Here is a 24,319-nt window from a genome sequence, read left to right as displayed (position 1 = left end):
CACTGCTGCTCATTTCTTGAATTACAGAAATTCTGCTAAGTGGACCTTTTTCTCATAATGACACCCATATCCCTGCAGAGGCCTTAGCTCCTGTCTGTAATTATTGTTCGGGGTCAAAAGAAAAGACAAGGAAAAAGAAGCATAGTGAAGAGGATTGTGAAGACTTTCTTGAGGAAAGGTGTTGTGATTGTTTTACACAGCAACTAGAAGCATTTGCAGGTACGGTGAAGGAAAGTTTTGCAATCAAAGTAGCAATCAGCAACCGGAAAGACATTTTGATAGATACACTTTTCAAGGGGCCAAACTTCATATTCTCTCAGGGAATATGATTCGGAACATCTTCAGTACATATAAATATTTGAAGTTAGGAGGGGAAAACAAAAATGGTTTGATATTTGATATTTGCCTTGGAGACAAAATGAAATTTCTGAAATGCTAGCAGCTGTAATTATTTTAACTTCTAGGAAACTTTTCAGAGTTGCTAAAGAGATAATAAGGGATATATCAAACCTCCTAGACTGCACAGAACAATGAAGCACACAAAATAAAGATGACAGGTTTAACAAGGTAGGAAGACTCTCAGCGCCAATGTAGAAATGCAAAAAGCAGATCAGCGCTAGAGTCCCAAATCATCTCCTGTTGCAAAGTGAGTATACACAGGCTACTTACAAAATAAATTATGCGCTCAAAGCTGACAAAGGCTTGCTGTTCCCAAGCAAAACACTTCTTTTTAGCATGTAGTCTCATCAAGGCACTTCTCTGTTAGTCAGACTATAAAAGGTACAGATCTGATGCATCATTATCAGTTGGAGCGTGCTTAAACATTTCTGGTTACTGCAGATTGAGAGCAATTTAATCCTGCTGCAGAATAAAAAAATACAGAGTTGAAAAAATAGAATGTCACCGTAGTAAAAGACAGATCAGTAACTCTGTTATGACTCAGTAGTTCACGATAAATTATTTAAACTGCTTGTGTTCAAGAATGACCTTTCAGCCATCACAAGACAAGAAAAATATTTTCTTTTTTTAACCTCTACAATTCAAATCCCACTCCTTCTTTCAGAATCAGGTGACCAAAACATGGGCACTTGCTCATTAATCTCAGACTTTGAAGTGCTGAGGCACCATCAATCAGACGTGGATGGTGACACAACAACGGAGAAATCGGGACAGGGTTGGCTGGGCCAAAATCAGAGGCAGATCATGTTGCTTGGCGTCATTTTCTAAGCATTTATGACCAAATATTTTAAACTGATAAAAATCTTTCCCATTATTCAGGTTGGTAAGGTTCAAGTCTTGAAGGACATATTTTAATTGCTTCTAAGTTGTAAGAACAGACATTAGGTAAGTATTGTTCCAGCAGAACATCCAAAGCGCATCGGAAATGTGTAGGCCAAGTTCCGTTACCTCAGAGTACCTAGATAGCCACATCTCCCTAAAATCTGTTTAATGTACTTCAGGTACACGCTTGTAAAATGTGTCAGACTTGTACATTTAGGACTCTGTTTACCTGTTGTGTCAGGTGTGCGTGCCCAGGTGCCAGCGGGGGCTCTGTGAGGAGCGGCGGGGGCTGCCCCCGCTCCAGCGGCTCTGAGGTGCCACCGCAGGGCATGGCGGGGCCCGCAGCCGCGCCCGCCTGCCTCACGGGAAGGGCAGCTCAGGACGGGCAACACGCTTTATAACTTTTAAAAAATTGTGAGACGCAACAGCGTGAACAGCCCAGGGTGAGCAGGGTCACCCCGCAGCCCCGGGGGGGTCACAGCCACAGGACGTGCCCTGCAGGAGCTGCGGCCCGCGCAGGGCCCAGGCTGGAGCAGGGTCACGGGGCAGGGCAGGGCGGCCGCCCATGGAGGCCCCACAGCAGGGCAGGCAGCAGCGCCAGGGGGACGGGGCGGCACAGGGGAGCTGCCATGGGCTGAACTCCCCATCCCCATCCCCCTGCACTGCCCGGGGTTGCGGAGAAGGCAGAGGAGCTGGAATGGGAGTGAAGCTGGGCCCATGAAAAAGGGATTAGGGGTGGGGGGAAGGTGTTTTAGTTTGGGGCTTTTTTTCTCACCATCCAACTCTGTCCCTAATGTTAAATAAAATTCATTTTCACCAAGTCAAGTCTGTTTTGCCTGTGAGGGTGATTGGTGAGTGATCTCTGTCCTGACCTGCAAGCTTTTTGTTTTATTTACTCCTCCTTGAGGAGTGGGACTGAGAGCAGCTGGGTGGGTGTCTGGCAGCTGACCAAGGCTAACCCATCATGTCTCTATAGGTGAACTTACACATGCTGCTGGGGATCTATGTGGACAGCCACCTGTGATATTGTGTACGTACTATATGGGGAAAAGCCAGCACATCTACTGGCTTGTTTGATGCTGTTTTGGAAAACACCTTGACAGAATGAAGTTCATTAGTTTGGGGGAGACCAGAAGTTGTCTGATCATGAGTAGAGACCCGTTCACCTATCCTTAGTATCTCCACACCCAAGTTACTTCTTCTGTTTAAGCCAACATGAATTTAATTTTTGACAGGTTTTAAAAACATGAAATGGTGTTTCTGCTATGGTGAGTTAAAAGGGTTTTGTGTTTGGTTGGTTTTTTGGTTTTGTTTTGTTTTTTTCCCAGAGATAGCTTTCTCACTAATGGAAATTGATTGAGTCCAGTTCTCATATAGAGAACACTGAGGAAATTCTTCAATGGAGTATCAAATGAGCTGGAAAAGATACTTCTTCACATTGCTACAGAGACAGATCAGCACTGTGCCAATTCATGCAACTCCACCTTTAGGCTGCAGGTAATGTTTTTTGATCATTGACCTGGAAATTTTTCAGAGAGTATGTGTTTGCTACTCCTTATAAGAAATAACTGACTTTCCATTATTTTTGTTAGAAACAATGAAAAAACCTATAGAAGTGTTTTGAAAGTGTAGTGACTTGAACAGAAATTGGGAGGAGGAGAAAAGACTTTAGAGAAATCAGTTTGGAAGGTGTAGCAAAGTAAGTGTAAGCATAGCAAGTCTGTGGTTATGTGGCTGCAGTGTTAGCCAGTATTTCAACACTTTGGCAAAGTGTTCTGTAATAACATCAGATTAGTTATCAAAATATGGAAACTCTTCACATAAGTACCCAGAACATGGTACATGAAAGTATATAAATATGATTTTTAAAAAGTGACTCATTTCCAAAGCCTTAAGGTTGATATGCACAGATCTTGAAGGGTATATAATTTTGATAACAATAAATAATACCGGCTATTTAGCACTCATATATATTTCCGTGGTATCATAATAGCATGGTAGTGCTGTGAGTGGTGATGCTGGACTCTGAAGGGGACTCAAGTCTGACTTTAGTAAGTAAGCTTTGGTAAATACTACCAGTTATGAGTAGATGAGAATCTGAGAGTGATAGTGAGGAAGGGAAAAGAATGTAGAAAAGTGCAAACCTGGTTTAATCCATGTATCCATGAATTAAGTAGAGAGTGATGGGAAAGTTGCTTGTATATATTTCCAAAGCCTGAGGCCAAGCTGTGGCAAAACACAGGAAATATTAATTGGCTGTTAATGTTCATTGCTTGCCCTTCCCAATATTCAATGCTCTTGTGCAGTATCCCTTTCAAATCAGTGAGTATATTGCTGATTGCTGGGAAGCTGAGGCCTGAGTGGAAGTTTGTGCCCTTCTAAAATGAGTACCGTGGAATGCGTGAGACAAATTCATAGTTTCAAGAAATATTAACGGAGTACATCTGGCACTGCATCTTAGCTTCTCCATCACAGAAGCCAAAGCAGAGATTCAAGGAAGAGAAATGTACCACCTGGCCACCTGCAATTCCTGTTCTCTTTCTTTCAGAGCAGAGCAGTTTGCAAAACAAACTGGGAGGCAGAAATCCCAATCTGGGGATGCCTCTTTCTTTCCCCCAGAGGCTTTCTGCAGGCTCCTGTGTTTTGCCCTCCCCTGCCCAGGAGCATACAAGTGAGCGTATAAGGAGGACTGGAGCCTGTATGGTGTGCTTTCACTGTACACCAGCTGTCTGTTATTCAAGAAATGTTGTAAAACATCTCAGGGAGTCTATGACTAACACAGTTTCAGTAACGATCCAGAAACAGGCAATAGAGCAGGAGTAAATTAGCAGCCACCCGGCAGCACCAAAGTGAAGTGGGAAGAGCCTGTTTAAAACCCCAAGCCTTCTCCAATCCACATAATTCACATTCATCACTCACTGTAGAAAAGCAGGCACTTAACTGTTTGATTCTCCAAGTGCAAAGCCAAAGCAAGGCAAATCTTTTCATATGCTTTGTAGTACCAGCTGCTGTAGTGTCCTTTTACAGCTAATTAAAAACACATGATTTTCCAATTCACTCAATACAGGAAAATGTGTATTTCTGTGCCATATCACTTCAATAGAGCATGTCATGCTGCAGACTAGAGAGCAATAAGTACAGTCCTGCTGAGATCAGAAACAAATGAAGACAATAATGGTTAACCTTCATCATCAGAGGTCTAACAAATTCTCACAGAAGTCCCCTGAAGTGTAGTTAGGTGCCATCTCTGCAGCAAAATCCCTGCAGTTCAGCAGTGTAGGAAAAGCATTTGGCAGCTTCCCCAAAATCCTTACATTCAAGTGGAAATTATCCATAGGGAAAGGTTGATCTGTACAGCTGAAATTGTTTCCAAGGGCCTCTGCAAAATGCTTGCTCCTGGGTTTGGGCTGTCAGGAGAAACACCAGTCTCTTGAAAGGTAAGATGGAAAGATGCAGGGACAGGGGAGGCCATTTTTTTCCCGTGATACCCTGGATTGTAATGTATTACTATTTGTGATCTATTTTGAGGGCTCTGAATAAAAAAGGCAACATTAACAACCTGCAAGTGCCCATGTTCCACTCTTCTGAATTTGAGGTATAATTAATTTTATGGGAATTATGCAGTCAAAAGGTTCACAAATCAAGTTGTTGGGTTTTTTTAAAACAGCTTTCAACATGAGGCTAATTATCTGCTTCAGAGTCAGTAGTAGATTTTCCATATTTTTGCTATGTTCATATTCATATCCATATGCAAAAGTCATGCCCATAAAAAAAATATATTCTTCTGGGGTATTCCAGAAGATATTTTAGTCAGTTAGGATAATTGATCAAGCAACTCAGAAATTTAAAAAGCACTTTGCACTAATGCAGAATAAGATTCAGGTAGAGGGTGCAGCACATTGTATAATAAAAAAACAAATTAAGCTGGAATTTTCTCTCTCTCTTTCTTTTTTTTTTTTTTTTTTTTTTTTTTTAGCTCACTCTGCACGTTATGATTATGACTGAACCTAACTTCCATCTTCCCACACTTTTCCTCATGGTGACATCTTCTCAAAGTTGGATGTGCAACTTTTTCTGGAAATTATTTATGGCAAGGTAATACAGGTAGGTACAAGAGAAGAGTTTATTTCCTCTTTTTTTTTTTTAACTCCTGAGCATTTTAAAATTGCAAGCAAATGATTATGCCAACACTGAAATGGATTTATTCCATGCTAGTGTTATACATGAATCATACTAACATGGAGGATTCTATTATATATATTTTGTAAATATTGGGTTTCATCATTGTGTGAAGCCAAGGCCTAAAATGTACATATTTATACTGATAAGCATGCATATGTTCATAGAGATCATGATCAGTTAAAGAGCAAGGAACAAACTACAGATTTACATATTAGTAGACTGTGATTGCTAGATATGGAAAGCTAATAGAAAAAGTCAAAACATGAAGTTATTGGATTAACTGCTTTGATTAACTTCCTTCTCTTTTGTGTTCAGAATTTTTATAAAAAAGGAAACACAGACCCTTTCAGAAACATTTGAGAAGGCCCTCAGGAAAGCAAATCCTGGATCCTGAGGTAGTAGCAGGAATAATGAAATTTTACTGTTTGTAGAAAAATTATTTTCAAGGACTCTGTACCTTTTAGCCTGTAGTTCTGCCACTGCAATATTATGGCCTTAACTGTAAATGGAAACATTAGGATTTAGTGTAATATAGCCTCTTATCTTTTGGCACAGCAAGAATATTGTGTATTCACTTAAGTGAAAAAAGACTGGACAACCTCTGACTTTGTAGCACATCCAAAGAGCTTCTGTCAGTACAAGTTATACCCCACAAACACACCCAAATCAATCCGATTTAAGAGCAATGTATTAGTGCTGTACGTTGTGCACTGTGTAGTTCCATAGGTCTATGAAAGTACTTCTGAAAACCTGTAAGCCTGCTAAAGATCAAGGTGCAGATCCCACAGAAAACATAAAGGAAGCAACTACAAAAGGATGAGCCTATGAAGGGCAGCATTTTTATATCAACGGCCTTAATACAGAGTTTCATGAGCAGATGTTCAGAGCAGGCTGCACTCGTGGCATTTGTCCCAGCTGTACTTCTACTGCTACCATATTATTTAATGTTCATTCATTTAGTCAGCCTATAGGTAAACAGTATAAGATTATATAAATATAGTATAAAATATCCTTCAGTGAGAATATCAATAATTAAAAGCTTAGCAAATGTGAGAAACAATTACAGGCAGCATACACTTCATTTTAGTTACCATTATAGGAAATTACATGATAGGGAAACATCAAACATGACATGTTTCAGATGTAAGAAATGAGCGAGGATAGAAACCACAAAGGTAGTTTAAGGATCTTATCTTTATATACATACGGTTATCTTTTTATATTAAAGATAGGGATTTATTTACTCTAAAAAGATTAATTTTATTTTAGTAGCTATGAAATTCTTATTGTAGTATGGTGTCTCTCTGGCCTTGAAGCTATGTTCAAACTAAGATTTTTCTGAGATTTTTCCATCTGTACATACCCCCAAACCTTTGTAGTCTAACCTCTGAACATAGATAAAGTTTTCTTTCTTTCATGGGATAGTAATATTTTTTACATTCTTTGGAAAAAATATCTAATTTTAAATGTAAAACTTTTTACATGTTTCCTTCTTATTTATAATTTACATACTCGTAAATTTTGTAAGTCACCTTTATTATATCTTTGCTTGTTATGCTGTTCTTTATTTGCTACATTACGTTTTTAAGTCATATAGTAATTTTATGTCATGCATCCAGCTGATGCTCAGCACTACCCATCACATTATAAATGCAGAGATTTATCTGACTTTATTGGGAAACTATTCTTGGATTTTCCTCCTGACTTGTATCCCAGGACCCAATAGAAGCCATATTACGTGAGTTAACCATCTTTAAATGGGTTAAAGAATGTCTAATACAGGACAGAGTGTATCATAAAGCAGTTATTTACTTTTTTTTTTTTTTTCTGAAATGTTACTTTACAGTCTCTTACTGAAATTAAAGAGAAGTATCAGTAGTGATAGGCTGAATCTTAGGATTAAGCTTGGCACTCAGAACAGAAATCAAAGCTCAGAAATGTTATCACGAGTGCTTTCCTTCAATTTCTTAACTTTATACTATACCAAAATGGATGGATGGATAGACAGACAGACAGATTTAGAAAAAAAAATATCCCAAACCAACCAAATAACCCCAAAACCCCCTTGAGTCTGGTCTTGAAAAAATACCATAATTTTTCATATCTTTATATACCAAGGAATTGTGAAAAAAGCACAAAAGCTTGTGTGGCCAGGAATTCGTATGTTGTCATTCAGTGCTGTCTGTGCTGGGCATGGGCCAGGCAGGTAATGTTGGAGCACATTTGTTGGCTAGCAAGCAGACAAGCAAGTTCAGAGATGTCATCACAGCATTTAAGATTCTTGGACAGCCATTAAGTGACCACCTGTAAATAGATACTAAAAAAGCCTCCCAACAACTCTCCTATGGACATCAGTTTGCAATTCATAAGGAAAACATCCAGTGTTGAAACAAGGTGTTCATTTTTGTTAACAAACATTGTGAAGGGCTACTTTTGAAAACTCAGCAACATCCATTTCAAGGCTAGAATCCTCATGCCGAAAAAGTGTGTTCAAATAACTTGAGTATCCAATTGCAAGTATGTAAAAGTTTTTCTTTACTCTTTTAAATAATGCCTTCTCCTAAAAAGTCTATTGGTTTTATTATCTAAATAATTACTCATTTACATCATTATAACTGCAGTAATAACAATAATAATATGAAGTTTCATCTAAACTATGCCAAGCCTTAATCTATTGTGCATAGAAATGGCCAAGTAATATTCTCAACGTCAAGACTGTTCAGAAAAAGCTCAACTGAAAGGTTAATAATTTTTATAATAAACAATTTTTTTAATGAACACATGATTCATTATTTTTGTACATCACAGAATATGGAACTCTTGACCTATTTGTCATGCAGGGTTTTAAAAGTAGCAGCTTGGGGAAGAGACATACTATTTCAAATAGCAGAGATAATTGGTGGGGTCACAGATGCCTGATTGGGCTTGTGTCCTTTCAATTTCAAAAGTTTATTATTCAATAATCAAAGGTAACATTTAATGACAAATAAAGAGAAGACATTTAAGAAACCAACAGCACAGACCTGTGTTATTTCTAATGAATGTAATTGCTCTAGATAAGTTAATTTACATAGTTTATATAGAACTATTGAAGATTTATCCTCTTCTCCAATAACTTAATCTTTCTTCACTGCTTTGTCCTTTCTTCTGTTTATATCTTCCCAAAGTAAGTGTAAAATATTAAATTAGAAAAGCAACAAATCATATCCACTTACCTGTACATGACTACACAAGACAGGCAGGCATCAAGCTCAGTCATCTAGGATTTTCTCTACATGAGAAAGGTGTAGATGTGGCCATGAAATTACAGCTGACCTAGGCTGAATCCAGTAGAAGTGATGACGAGCACAGTGAGACAACAAGCAGAATTACTTTAGAGGTGTTATAAATTACTGTCTGTGGGGTTTTTATGTGTCAAGGGTGTAAAAGCAGAGTGAAAGCTGGGAACCTTCTCTTTCTCAAGATCTAAGCTCCATCTTAGTGAAACTGGGAAAATATTAAGGCAACTGCAATGTAGCTCTGTCAAAGCCAAATCAGCTGCTTGAAAATGACATGTGCCCTCAGGAGGGATGCGTGAACAGCTAGCACCAAAAACCATCTCATCTTATATTAATAAAATGAAACCAATTCATTGCCATGTGAACATCCAGGAAACTGGAAAGTGAAAGAACCAAGGACTTAGCTTTGGAGGGGAAATAAATGTGTGTTGAAACTGAGAAATCGGTAACATCTTATTGCCTTCATCAGGAAATCATGGAGTAAGAAAGGTATTTCAGAGAAACTCTGGAAATGCTGTGAATTATGTGTTGGACAAAACTAATCCTGTTCACAGACCTTTAGTGTTTACTCTGTACTTATCCTATGACTGTGACATCTTAGACATCTTAGCCAGTTTTATGTTCTTTATGGTAAAGGATTCCATCTCAGGCTCCGGAGGTCTCTGTCTATGCCTTGTATGCATTTTGTTCCAAGCTGTGCCAGTTAACCCTATGGATACTGTGGAGTATTCAACAGGTCCTTATCAGATGCATGTCATTATATGTGCTACAGCCTGAACAAATCCAGGAATAATTCCATCTTGTTGTCAGCTGAGCAGACATACTCCATCACTACCTTGTCAGTTTATAAATGAGATAGTAGGAGCTGTGTGAGAAAGCAATGAACAATTATTTGGAATAATTAAAAGGAAAGGGATTAAGATAAATTAATGTTATTGAAGGAATCATGGATTGACTTGCTGCTAAGAGGAAACTATTTTAGCACTGTATATTCTTAGAAGGTATGTTAAGGATGCATCTGAGTGTATTGCCATGCTATGGAGGAGAGACTGCAGAGAAACAGAAGGAACTTTCAGCAGGAGCATGTCACGTACTCCAAAATTGCTGGGTCTGTCTCATTCAGCCCACCTGGGCAGCTGAAAGCCACATCCTTCTGGGCACTGATACTCTTGTTTCATTATATATAGATGAGTAGTCATATGAGTAGCCAACATAATGATGTTGTTGGCCAAATTTGCTCTGTGCTTTTCTACTGAAACTTAATTTTGATGGGAAGATGTGTATCTTGACAAAGGTTGCTGTGGAAAGTGCTTGTCTTCCTTGAAAATATTTCTTGAAAATCCTTGACAGGAAATGCAAATTAATAACTTCATTTGGAATGTTTAACTTTTTTTTTTTTTTTTATAAGTTTTCAGCATTTTTTTTTACTTAAAATGTTTTGTGGTTTGGTGTTTGTTTCCAAAACAATTCAATGGAAGGAATCTTTTTTATAGGCATTTTCCACAAAAAAAACAGTACATTATTATGCCAAACCCAACAGAGAAGTCAAGACACTAACTGAAGGTCATGTTGTAGGTCAAGGGCAGAACTGGGAATAAAATTCCTACCTATCAATCTATTCCTCTAAATATGAGCTTTTCATTTCCAGGTACTCTGAAATCTTTCCTTCCACCTATGTGTCATTTTATAACTTCAAGTCCTGTTTGGAATCCAACACACATACTCTGTTCCCAGTTTTTTGTGAACTCACATAATTTATCTTCACAATTTGCCATTCGCTGTAGGCTATAGTACAATTTTCATAGTGTCTCCTCTGGTCACTCTGACCTCACTGAAGAAATTCTGGGAAATGCTGCTTGATATCTTTTGCTGTATCCTGTACCAAATCATATTAAAATCATACAATCATTTATTCCCGTGAATATATTTAAGATGCTCTTCAGGATCTGCATTCTGTGTTAGTACTGGAACACACAAAAGCTTGCTTGTTTCACTGAGAATAGGGAAGTTATACTTGAAGATGTTATTTTATGAAATCTGAGCATGACAAAATAAACTTCCTTGTATTACTGCTATTGTGGAAGAATTTAAGTCATTGTAAATATGGAGTGCATCTGAGTATTTGAGGTCACAAAACCCTGCATATCTCTCTGTATAAGTTATACAATGCCTAATGTACACTTGGAGCCATTTATCATTAATGGCTGGTCTTTTTTAATAATAAGCTGTGTTGGTCTTAATAGAGGTCCTCACCTTTGGAATGAAAGTGATGAGTCCTGGGAATTTGAATGCTGAACTGTCCTGTGGCAGCAAGCAATTAGTATTTTAACATTTGTGGGAAGACGGCTGCCAATATCACTTACCTGGTATTACTAAGGCAGCAATATAACAATAAAGCAATAAGGAAGAAATAAAGAAAAATTAGAAAAGAAAATAAATAAATAAAAAGAAAATAAATAAAGGAAGAAAATTGCTATTTGCTTTACCGGCATGAAAACAAAGCAAGCTACATGGAGGGAGGCCAAATGGTTACTTACGAGTAATACAGGAGGCAGCGTGTACGGCTGACGCTGGGAGCACCAAAGCAAGTCCTCGCAGAGGGGCATGCATGTTGTCCGAGCCAACTGCAAAACCAAGGCCTGAGTCTAACCTGTCACACATATTAGGCAAAGATTAGGAGTTTGAACCACTCATCTAACTTGCCCATGTTAGAATAAAAATCAAGAATCAACAGGAAAAAACCTAGAGTGCTGAAAAAAATTACACCTGGACATAGGGGAGAAGGAGGAAAAGGAAGTTGTATAAAGGAGAAGTGAGACTCTTCTCCCAAACCCCGGCTAATCCGCCTCACTAGGATGAAACAAAAGCTTTCAAAAGTGCATTAGCTTCATTTTAAAAGCAAACAGAAAAGCAGAAATCTTCCTGGTGTAATAAAAACTTCATAAACAAGTTGTTGTAATAAATCAGGGCATTGTTCATTTGAAGAATATGTTCTTTTGAAGAATACTTCCAAAGAAAAATGCCAATAGTAGTTATACATCTCAAAGAACTACAGATGGAAATATGTCTGAGATTTCAGCTTTTATTGTGTTTTGTCCAGAGACTAAAGCAGGTCCTTTTTTTATGAAGTGTGAGAAATAATTGGCTTACAGCCTGATAGTGAAGAATTGGGATGATACTTGAATTTGTCTCTTTGATTTGGCTCAGAAAAAGTAAGGATTTAAGTCTAGCTCTCCTGATCTCCCCAAAGAAGCAAGCTATGGCTTTCTCTCTGTTTCTTTTTTTGCTTTGGAATGTTGGGGGGGTTTTGATAGTTTTTTTCCCCTCTTTTTTTTCTGGTTCAGAATAGGAGTCCTCTTACAAGTTCAGATGCTTTTAAAGCTCTAGGTCTTCCACGTACACAGTACCCAATAAGAAAAGCAGTTATTGAATTTTCCCTTTAAAGCTCTATGGTTTGCTAACAGTAGGTAAAAATTGAGTGAAAAGGAAATCTATCAGGGACTGGACCAATAAATTGCTTTTCATACTGAGGGTAACTTAATTCATGCTCAGAGAGTGTCTTTGCTCAGACAGAGCGTCTGTTCTACAGGCAGACACAGCCGAACAGACAACGTTTGTTGCACAAATTGTTCTGGGGAGCACAGCACAGTTATATACAGCTTTTCTCTTCATGGGTGCGCACACAGACACACATGCTCACAAGCACACATGTATACATGAATATTATATACATTTTGTGCAGACCATATATGAAGTTATAGTATATCGGTGCTGCAATTGTATTTTACCAACACTGCACTTAATAGAGTGTATAGGGAAAGTTGCAGCCTTACAGAGTTCTGTGAAATATTACACTTATAGGAACAGACAGAGATATTGCATGATTTCCTGTCATCTCTCCAGAATTCGAAATAGGCATGATTGCAGGGATACGTTTTAGTTTATCACACAGTTCTTTTCTCCCTGAAAACACTAACTTTCAGATGGGATGGTTTTGATGGCAGCCTTTATGTCAGCATAAGCGACGCACCAGAATACAATACCAAGGAGGATGTGTCCTGGGGTCGGTGAATTTCACCACTCCATCCTAACTAGAAAGCCATCTTTTTTTTTCTGTGTTAACAAGAAAAAAATGTCTTCTGCGTTCTAGTTCTTACTAAAGTCAGGCATTACCATTTAGAAGAAGTGTTTCTAGCCATAAGTTGGAGACCTGTAAAGTTCTGCTGTAGTTTAAAGATCAAGAAAATGTTCTAAAGCCCCACACACACACCACAAGAAGCTGGATAGTGCTGTGCCTTGCTTCTTAACTCTTTTCAGTCTTGTTTTCCACAGTGTCTCAACAATCTAGTCTGCAATAAAATGTCAGATGCAGATAGCATTTAAAATTAAATTTGGTGTTTTTTCTTTTAAAAGAGTGAGTGGACGTGAAACAGTCTCTTGCCCATTACTGAACACATAACATTTGTTTGGTTATACTCCTTTGCTCACCAAAATGCTTTGAAAACCTGTGTTTGTTTATCGTGCTGAAACTACATTCAATAAATATCCATCTGCATATTCATCTTAAGAGCATTTTGGTACAGTTAATGAGGGCAGAAATCACAAAATAATCTGTATTCACATATAGTGGTGAGCTAGGTTATCTCCTTGTGTAAGATAAGATTCAGGAAAGGAATTAGTCAAACCATCGACTGTGAATACTGTGTATTATCAGGAGTTGTGATAGTAAGAGCAATGCAGGTGGAACAAGAGAGGTGCAGGCTTTGCATTTAATAGAAAAGGGCACTTTTGCCTTCATAAAGCTAAAGTCAGCTGAGTATAACAAAAGCATTTCTAAGGAGTAATCGTTGTAACAGTAAGCAAAATAGGAAGTCTGCTATTCCATAAAACTCACAAACAATGACAAAACTAGACGGCTGTTGCTACAGCAGCTTGAGTGCCCAGCTACATTTTGGTAGGAGAGCACGGGTCCGCGGCTGTCCCTGTGCAGGACTGCCTCTGGACCTGCACCAGCTGAAGAGCAAAGGGATGGAGCCATTAAGCAAAGACTGTTTATTTCTAATGAATGTTCTTGCTGATTAGACAGATGATTACGTCTGTCTGCTGGCAAGAACACCAGTTCCTGCATATTTCATATTTAGGAATACTTATATTTCTTTCAGAATTTTGCAAATCTCCAAACTTCCCATAGTCAAATTTAGTTTGATTAAACACAACTTGAATTTTACCTAAAAAAGAAAACTTTCAGTGATACATTCATATTTTTTGGTTACTTCTTCTCACCAAAGTACAAAAATGCTTCAGTAGTTACTGGCTGCAGTGTTATTAGGAACAATAATTACTAATTCTATATCAATTACTTTAGTAATAGTACTGTTACTATAGTTATAAAATCAGATGAAATTTTTATAAACCTTTAATATTTGTTTATGGGTGCAAATAACTTTCTAGTTGTGGCTAATACTGTTTGCAATTGCATCACAGAACCAGCCCACATCCTTCAGTAATGAGATGAGGTGTACTATTTGCCAGAGATGTTTTCCTTTGCTGATGACTTGCTAACTTCCCTAAATGATAAACAGAAATTATGCAAGCTTTGATTAGACCTATCAGCTTTCTAAAGAAACTATTAAAAAGCAAATTACACACAAGACTGATGATAGCATCATAGAAGTAGTGTGCGCTGTTGAAAGAAGATATTTTCTGAAATCTGCAATTATGTATGTGGCTAGAAATATTCCCAAGTAAACTTCAGTTTTGTAGCTCATCTTCAATAGAAGTCATTAACGTAAGTGTATATTTGTAATAATTATCAAGAGAATATCTGAATTTATTTTCACAGCTGAGTAAATAAGGAGCGCTTTCCTGGTAACTGTTGCAGGACTAAGTTCATATTTACCATTATATCGATATAATATTAGTCAAACAGTGCTTCAGAGTAAGAAAAGCTGTAAGAATAACTTTTTTCTAAAAATCAAGTGATTTTCCTGTTTCAGACATCTTCAGTTGAAGCAATTGAGCTAGTTAGTTAGATAAACGTGACAAATAAGCATACCAGCCTATCTGCTGTGGCTTTGGTATGTTCTGCAGCTCTGTTTCTGCTGCCCTGATGTTACTGAAAATCTGCTTCACTTGATTATTATGCAAGTATTCTGGAGAGATGTAGTTCTGTCTCATAAAATTATTAGTCTGGCTTTAACTATGCTGCTTTCATTAAGGTCAAAGGAAATGATGACTTATGTTTCTAATAAGGCTTAGGATAGGAGACTGTGTCCCTAGCCTGGGAAATTCTCCAATAATCTCAAGACTCTTTCTAGTCTACCTGAGCAGAAATGTTTAATTGTTTAAAAAAAACAACAAAAAAACCCCAACAACAAAAAAACCCAAACCAGCAAAGCTCACCACAAAAAAGATTTTTCAGGAAGGATATTTCAGCCTGCCCTTTGATTTGTCAGGAATCAGGAAGCTATAGCATTTCCCTGTTAGAAAGAACGCTCCTGAAATTTGGACTACATGTGTGTGCAGAGTAACGTCTGAGCAGGTTGTCTCTCCAGTTATGCACTGTGAATGTAAGAAAATAATCTATTTGCCCTGACCAAGCATTCAGCTGCTTCCTCAGTGTATACAACCTCCATTAGCTGAGACCAGGACCCAATTTAACTTCTATTGTATCAGATAAAGGTATTGTACCTTCCTTCTGATGGAACCCTTTTAAGTGTGATTGAGAGTGCTTATTTCTTAGCCAGGAATTAGGTCAGTAGACTGAAGGAGGAAACCTGTCATCTTGACAGTCTTAAAAACTCCTTTTGTAACATTTTTCATCTGTTTTCTGTTCTGTGAAGGAAAAACAAAACCTCAAAGAAATCTGAATGGGAGGAAACTCTCTCCCAGAACATGAAAAAAGCTGTGGGTTCATGGATGCTCATCCTTAGCAGAGCTTTATTTAGATATAAATTACCCTTTCTACAGATTTTTAAGTGAATTTACTCTCTCTGGAAGTCTTCTTCATTTGATTTGTTCTTCATGATTATATTCATTAATCTACAGAAAATCTGTCACACATATTTTTCAAATGCATTGTTTTTATAGTCAAAGTAACTATGTTGAATCCTCAAATTAGCAGTCAAAGTACCCTCTTAAATGCTCTTAAAGCCAACTGTATTCCAAGAAATGACTGTGGAAGTGGAATTGCAGATTCCACTATCATTTTCTCTCTGAGATTTGCAGATAAAATTTAGTTTCCATTTACAAGGAGAGAGTAACCTTCTTTCTCAATGTCCTGTTCAACAACCCCCAAATGAATACTGAAATCAGACTGGGCTCTTTCTGACTCCCTGGTCTCCAGCCTCAACTTCTGCAATGAGAGCCCGGAGGAAGGACTGATACGGAGGAAAGACTGGGATACAGCTCAGCCCCAGATATGTTTGCTGGCACTTTCAGTACACTGCCCTTCCCAAAGGAGAACCAAACCCCATTCCTATTGGGTTTCTGATATTTAATTGACTGCTTTTAGGCACTAGGTCTTCAGAGCAGAAACCATACAAATCTACAGGGATACTTTCAGACAAAATGAATTTTGAAATAATGGCTTTTCATCCACTTAAGTCATTGTTTTGAGTGAACATTGAACATATTTAAAACTGGACATGTGAGTCAAAACCAGTGCAAAGTGGGGTCCATTGTAAGCTTTGCATTTGCTGTTTGTGTGGGAGTTAGGTTTCTTGATAAAGTTTGCAGGACAACTTGTTTTACAGGTACAGGAAGTTAAAATATAGCAGTGAAATAAACAACACGAGTAAAATCCAGACACAGGCAGGGGAATGAAAGTATCTGAACATTTCAGGCTCACTGGTAAAGAAGGATTTGCAGGAAAATGGTAGAAATTTGGGAACAAAGACTAGTCAAGACTCAACCTTGACTATGTGGCATGATGTGCAAGCCGAGCTGTGTATGTGCTTTGTAGGAGTGTTCCTTGAGGTAACCCAAAAGGTGAAAGTACAGCTCATGCACGTTCACATGGGTATGAGTGTTGAGGGAACGTACTGTTGCCAAACAAAATAGGTTCTGTTATCAATGGAAATTAGAAGTTTGTTTAATAACAGTGTATCATATTGACTTTAAACATCTTCAAATAGTTTGGTCTTCTATGTTATTTTATTTCACAAAGCAAAAGAGCTGACAGTCTTCATTGCACAATATAAAAATTGCTTCATTATGTTCTGTGCTGGTTTTAGCTGGGATAGAGTTAATTTTCTTCATAGCAGCTAGGATGGGGCTGTGTTTTGGGTTTGTGCTGGAAACAGTGTTGATAATGCAGGGATGCTTTGGTTGCTGCTGAGCAGGGCTGACACAGCTGCTCCTCACCCCACCCCACCAGTGAGTGGGCTGGGGGGCACAGGGAGCTGGGAGGGGACACAGCTGGGACAGCTGACCACAGCTGACCCCAGGGGTATCCCCTACCAAATGATGTCACGCTCAGCATATAAAGCTGGGGGCAGAAGAAGAAAGGGGGACACACACACACACATTCAGAGTGATGGCGTTTGTCTTCCCAAGCCATCATTAGGCGTGACGGAGCCCTGCTGTCCTGGGGATGGCTGAATACCTGCCTGCCGATGGGGAGGGGTGAATGAATTCCTTATTTTCTTTTGCTTGTGTGCGTGGCTTTTGATTTACCTATTAAACTGCCTTTATCTCAATCCACAAGTTTTCTTACTTTTACTCTTCTGATTCTCCCTGCCATCCCAAGTTGCCAGCTGGGGTAAACCACAACATGTTCAAATAGTATAATCCTTTTATGCATATGTATTTATTGGGCTCATTATATTAGTGTTTTTCGGTAACCCTAAGCATGACCTGGAGAAAATATAAGATGTCCTTATCAGAAAAAATAGTAGATTACAAAAACTGGTAAAATGCTATATGTTCCTAAGGACAAAGCAACAAAACAATAACCAACCAACAAAACAAAACAAAACAAAACCCCAAAAGCCAAACACCAAACAGGTTTATCAGAGAGAAATGCCTTTTGGCATATATAAGTAAAAAGTCAGACATCTAGGAGCCAAATAATTTGCATACAAATTCCTATTGCAGTGTTGAAGCCACAAAGGTGAACACAGTCCTTGGATGTTTGAGCTGAGAATTGCCAGGAAGGGTTAGGACATGACAATCCTGTGTCATCATGGTGAGGCTCCTACAGGGTGGGATTTTAGTTATGTTTGATTTTACCCACGCCTCGGAAAAGAATGCTGAAAGATTAGAAAAGTTCAGGAAAGAACTACAAAATTGATTTGAGGTCTAGAGAGAATTAAGAGACTCAGGGCAGTTAATTAGTCTAACACGTGATGTGATCATGGCCTTCAGAAGTACCTCTGTGGAGAGAAGACTTCCTATATTGACTTCTTTAATTTGGTAAAATAAGGATAATGAAATCCAATGCCTGGAAATTGAATTTAGACAAATTCAGAGTAGAAATTATATGCAATTTAGTAGTAAGAGTAAAAAACACTGTACCAATTTACCTAGAAAAATACAGGATTCTCCATCCTTTAAAGCCTTCTGTCCAAAAGGTAGTCCTGTCCACAAGACATGCCACAGCTTAAACAGAAGTTATGGTCTGTATATGTAAATTATCAAGGATCTTCTCCGGTCCTTATTAGTCAGACTAGGTGAAGTTCTGTAATAAAAATCACGAAAGCTGGGAGAAAAATCTTTTAAACTGATCTTGTCATTTGGGCTATAATTGCCCTTGTATATGTGGGTGGACAGAAGGAGGGGGTATGCACTCTTGTCTGTATCGCTCTGGGGTTCTGTATGTACCTGCTGCATAGGAAGCACTAAATGTGAAAAATACTGAGGTATTCCTTTTGTTATTATTATTGTTGTTGTAGTTTTGCCTTTATAACTTTTAAATATAAAAACATTCAGATGCAAAGAGGTGTTTTGTGATGGTTAGGCTACACCCACAGGCATAGAGCTTGACAGAGTCCCATATGGTATGCTGTTTTCATTTTATTTATATTTGCAGAGTTGGGTGCATTGTACTTATTTATTTCAGGAATGTAATTTTGGTGCTTAAATTTCTGTGGGTTATTTTTTTAAAGTATTTTTTAATATGACAGCTTGATAAACTGTGGAGAAGTGAATGCACGAGTTTCACCTGCTCTTGGCCAAAAGAATAAACATTTGAAATTATCTGTAAAAGGCTACTGCTAGGGATTTGCTGTGTTTGTGTGAGAGAAGGAAAGCAGGCACAAGAGTCAGAAGTAGCCAATTAAGCACTGCCACCAGCAGACAGGAGTCAGTGATGCCCAGTAAGTCAGCAAAAAATGTCATGAAAATGAAAATACTGCCTGTTTATTCCTAAACCTGAAATATGAAATCTGTATATTCTGATCCTGAGGCTGTTAGCTTCTATGAAATTCTGTTTTCTAGAAGACAGCCCTAATGTTTTTAGGTTGGTTGTTTCTTCTGTGTTTTTTTTTTTTATTATTATTTTTATTTTACTATTCGTTGGATGCTGTAGTACCCACCTTCCAGATACCCAATCCCCAAAGCAGGTCATTGGTCTCCAGGGGGAATGCTAAACTCTGATCTAAAAAACTTTCTTCAGTTAAGTAAGGCAACATCAAGAGCTATCCAGAAAGGACATTAAAGCCCCCTGACTCAGGGATTCATGGAGGTACTGCTGTCAACAGGAACATCAGCGGTGACTCCTGCCCTGAGAGCTGCTATCTCAATAGACAGAGCAGCAACCCCAAACTTGCAGAGACCTAGAAGAGAGTTGTTGCAGGAAAAGTGATTATTTATCCTTTTTTGTGCCAGAGCACAATGCCAAAACATTTTTGCAGAATGCTAGGGATTGAAGTTTGGTACTGTTTTCACCCTCAGGGTGCCCAGCCAATGTATCCTATTTTTAAGAGGATTTTGACAGGGTACACCTGTGTTAATGGCTTCATTTGGGCCAAGAGTGCACCTTCAAAGCAAATGTCCTCATCACCCTTTGTTATGCTTTGGATTCCAGTGTGGAACAGCTTGGAAGCACACAGACTGGTGTCCTGGGCAAAACTAAGACAAAGACCATCTTCAAGGAGCTTATTGACTGTGCTGTAAGGACTGCCAGGCTCTCAGTCCAAGTCACAGGCTTTGTAGCGTGTCTTATCAGTCCCTCCTGCTGGAACCGTGACACAGTGTAGAAAGCAATGAAAGATTCAGAGAGCAAGGAAAGATTCAGAGAGCAAGGAAAGATTTGCAGCACTAAAACCTGAAAGTATGAGAGGGAATATGGCTGTGCAAGCCCAGCCGATAGGCTTGGCTGCATTGGTTGCAGATCAGAAGTAGTTCTGGGAACAAATACTGAAACTGTTTTTTCTCTAGAAATTACTTAAAAACTCACACCTAACTTCTGTGAACTTCTTCCAAGGAGCACACCTTAGATGTGAATTCATGGATCCATGTTCCCTCTTGAACCATCCCTTCTAGGAGGGGTAGTGGTCATGTCCAACCGCTCCCTGAGAAGGGCATTCCATATGCAGGTCTGTATAAATTTTCTAACCGCTAGCAGAAACTGTGTCTATATTTTATGAGAGTCTGAGCTGAAAGCCCATTAGTGGGAACATCTTCGAACTTAGTTTCATCCCCCAGTTCACATGCTGTAAGACTACTTTATGATGGCAGGCCAAACCTTGGTAGATGGAGAAAATCAGGAAATTCACTTTTCTTGATCTGAACTAATATGTGAGTGTCAATACACCTTGAGTATGGACATACTTGCTTCTAAATTGGTCCAGGTATTACCTAGAAGCTAGACACAGAGATGTTCAAATTGCAGCAGGTGTTTAGAGGAGCAAAAGTTTAGATGTTTGGCTAATTTCTCAATGCGGGATGCATAAATAAAATACGGATGTTTTAAAAATTAATAGCAAATTAATTCAGACTGCAATTCTGAATTTATGCATCTGAATTTTACTAAAATTTGTGCAAAATATGTCCTTTTTTAGGTCTTGCCTTCAACTTTATACAGGCAACAGCTTTAGTGGTGTTTAAATCCATAGAGCTGGCCACAGTGACCTTTCAGACAAATTTTGAGGAGACATTGGGTTACAACAAATGGAATCAGAAGGATTTAAGACACAAAACAGGAAAGAAAGGAGGGGGGGTGGGGGAAGGAAAGGGGCATGTAACAAATCTGCAGCGTATTTTATTATCTTCCGTTGAAAAAAAGGCTATTGCTGATTCTTTTAGGGTTAGCATCCCACATGGGATTTAACATTTGAAGAGTTTGGTCTGCATAGTCCTTGGGAAATCCGTGGTGTTGTTTTGGGCATTTCCCCCTAAAACAGGTAAATCAAAACCTTTTTTAACATTTATTGTGAAAAAGGAATTTTTTCTCATCTGCCTCGAAATTTAATCAGACACACCCCAACCAAAACCAAACACAATGAATAAAAATAAGGAATTTAACCTTTAAATGCACTTCTTTTGTTTTACTTTTTTGTTTATTTTTTGGGTGGGTTTTTTTTTTTTTTTGAGATGTCTTGATATCAACAATGGTGGGATGACTGATCATGACTTTGCCACCATAGTTCTGAACATGATCACCTTCCTTATCTGGACACATTTTTCATCTAAGAGCAGTTTCTTTGGGTATTAACTGTAATATTTTCAAATAATGTGTTAGCATGTCATTACATCATCCGCAGAAAAGGATGGCTTATTTCTTTTTGGCATTTTGGAAATATGGAAGATAAGGTGAGCCAGAAAGTCACCCAATAAACCATTCTTTTAAAATATTTACGTAACATATCTTGATATTTTTATGATAAAATCTTGATATTTCATAAAAGATGTCTCCTGTTAGTCCAACACTATCTTTTCACTCCATCCTTCAGCTATTTATAGACCAACATGCTTTTGCCATCCCACTCTTCTCAGCCATCTGTTAATCAAGGCGTATACTTTAGGACTTTTGTTTCATTCCATCCTTTCTTTTTCCCCAACTGGCCAATATCTTTAGCAAGTAAGCAAGCAAGCACACAGAAGCACAACAAAAGCAGGTGTGAAAAACTCAGAAAAGAAACGAATTAAATCCACTTCATGGTAAAGCAATGTAGTTCTGCTTCCACAGAGAATAAATCCATTGAAATTCAAATGTTGTTGCATGGGTGTTTTTGGAGAGGTCCCTTCTGTGCCCCATGCTTCAGGATCTGCTGTTAAACCCTGAGGTGTTAGATCCTCATCCCAGAATGCCAGACCCTGGCAGCTCAGGGTAGGGTGGAACAGGCATTTGGTGAGTAGGTCCATCCTTCTCAAATCTTTATCTGCCTGCTACGTCAGAGACCTGCTTGTTTTCTTTCTAATATTCATCAAAATTGAACTCTGTGAAGTATTTAAACTGAACCAGAGAGGTCAGGATGGAAAAAAGAGCTGGTGGGTTGGTTTCTGACCACTTTTGCTTTATGACTTAATGGCTATGGCCTATTCCAGGAGCTGTGGTATATTGTGGAGAACTGGGACAATTGTAATACCTAAATGTGACCTGCGAGTTGACATAAGTCAGCAGGAATCTGTGGCACCACAGGTACATATGAAGTCGCACCTTTCCCTTGAGCTCTGAAAAGCCCCTGACAGTTGCGCATCCCCACCTGGGGGTCCCTTGCTTGCTTCAGCTCCTCATCCTTACAAACACTGGCTCAGCAAGGAAGACCTGAACCCAGGCTCACCAGTGAGCACCATGTGAAGGTAAAGATTAGAAATGAACAAAAGGAATTACAATCTTGAGCTGCTTCTGGTCCTGTTCTGATCCCTCTGAATCAACCAAAAGCTGCCACGATTCCATTTCCAAAGGGCACTACATAAAAATACTTCTAAAGGCCTTGTACTGGAAGAAACCAAGTCTCTCTGCACTGCTCCAGCACTCTTTTTAGGCAGTACCTCTCAGTGGCAGTAGGACTTTACTCATCTGCTTGAACCAAAAGACACAGTGCAGGAACAATGTAAACCGCTATTACTAGGCACAGGCTATTAGGCTTCCGCTGTGACAGTAAAGGAATGAAAAGGGCTGTAGATGAGTCCATGAAGTTAGACCAACTGTGCAACAGGAATAGCATTATTTTATTTAAACTTATAAATATTAATTCTGGAGAAAGGATATTGGGTGATTATAATTGCAGATGCTCTTCTGGTCAATATTTGACTGAAGAAAGCAATCAGTTCTTCCAGCAGCAGCAAGAAAATAATAAAATGAGTAATAACGAGTATAGACTTTTAAAATTTAAATTACCCTAACTTTGAAACAACTTACATATTTAAGGACAACACTTGAATGCTACCAACAGATTTGAAAGCATACCAAAATGCAACAAATGCATATGGCAAACTCCTTATCTTTTAATAGCAAAAATCATTTTTAACAATAAGACATTGAATTTGGTCATGTGGCCAGACAGAGCATCAGACTTCCTAATTTTAATTAAAGTTATAGTGGCTTCAAACTCAGAATCCATCACTTCCATCGTTTCACCCTGGTAGGTAGTAGTATAATGTAGTTATTATTTTTGCCCTACATATGCAGCATCTTTGTCAAAATAATAGAATCTAAACTGAAATTAGAAATCTCACGTCGGGATGGATCAAATTAACCTGACAAAATCATTATGTGAGTATACTTTTTTTTATAAGTCTTCACAAACACGCTCTCTCTGAAGACAGAAAGCAGATGTCATGCGGACTGTAACTCCACTTGAAAGCCAACACTTCCCTCTTAAAATAGCTCAGCAAAGGCTATACAGCCTTGACTACTGTTTATCTGGAGATGTATAGCAAAAGTCATCACTCCTACATCTATGTGTCTGCAGCTAGAACTGGAACCCACTGTCCTAGGTTAGACCTACTGCTTCTCTAGAAAAATACATAGTGATCTTCCACACAGAAGAAAGACTCACATCAGTTTGCATGTTGAACAGCTTCCATTAGCCACTAGAAAACACTGATAGTGCAGTGGCTGAGATATTACTTTGTTTTAGTGTAGAGACAGCTTTACAGAGCTTTTCAAGGCTTTGAAACCTAAATTCACACCTCTTAGAAGCTTCAATGTCATCAGTACACAAAAATGGTGCCCTAATGCAGGGCTAACTGATAACAAAAGTATGTAAGTAAAATATAAGCTGCCTGCATCATCTCATTGCAATCAATATGAACATATTATTTTAAAAAAAATTCTTTTTGTAAAATTTGGGTCATCAAGAAGTGTTGCATAATATCAAAATCCTGTATGATTTATTCTAACACACTCCAGGTTCTTCCTGACCCTTAATTTGGTTTTATTGTTTCCCTGAAAAATTACATTGAAAACTCCCATCTAGAAAGTTTGATCACAAGGAACACCTATCTATGTTCCGCTAGCATTTTTGGATATGTTTTGAACTGACAGCTACAGAGATGATTTCATACATTGTCACAACTTTTACTGTGGCAGGGGAAAGTCATCAGCTGTTCTGTAGAAACACCATTATCACATCTCATCGCAGCTTTTGGAGACACAGCAAGCGCTTCATTTTCTCACTTCAGAAATTTGA

General features: G+C 38.4%; 1 protein-coding gene across 8 annotated transcripts in view; it reads right to left on the bottom strand.

Moving 5' to 3' along the window:
- The window catches only part of CHRM3 (cholinergic receptor muscarinic 3), a 379,451-nt gene that overhangs the window by 290,890 nt on the left and 64,242 nt on the right, over positions 1-24,319 (bottom strand). For all 8 annotated transcript variants that reach the window (XM_080389750.1, XM_080389756.1, XM_080389744.1 and 5 more), the window contains exon 1: positions 1-24,319. This exon is cut by the window's left edge; it is cut by the window's right edge and continues 64,242 nt beyond it. The gene's annotated coding sequence lies outside the window, so the exon portion shown is untranslated.

The sequence above is a fragment of the Falco punctatus genome (genome assembly GCF_963210335.1).
Source record: "Falco punctatus genome assembly, chromosome: 5".
In the NCBI taxonomy this organism is placed as follows: Eukaryota; Metazoa; Chordata; class Aves; order Falconiformes; family Falconidae; genus Falco; species Falco punctatus.
The sequence above is the reverse complement of the archived record's forward strand: the minus strand, read 5'-3'. Positions and strand labels throughout refer to the sequence as shown.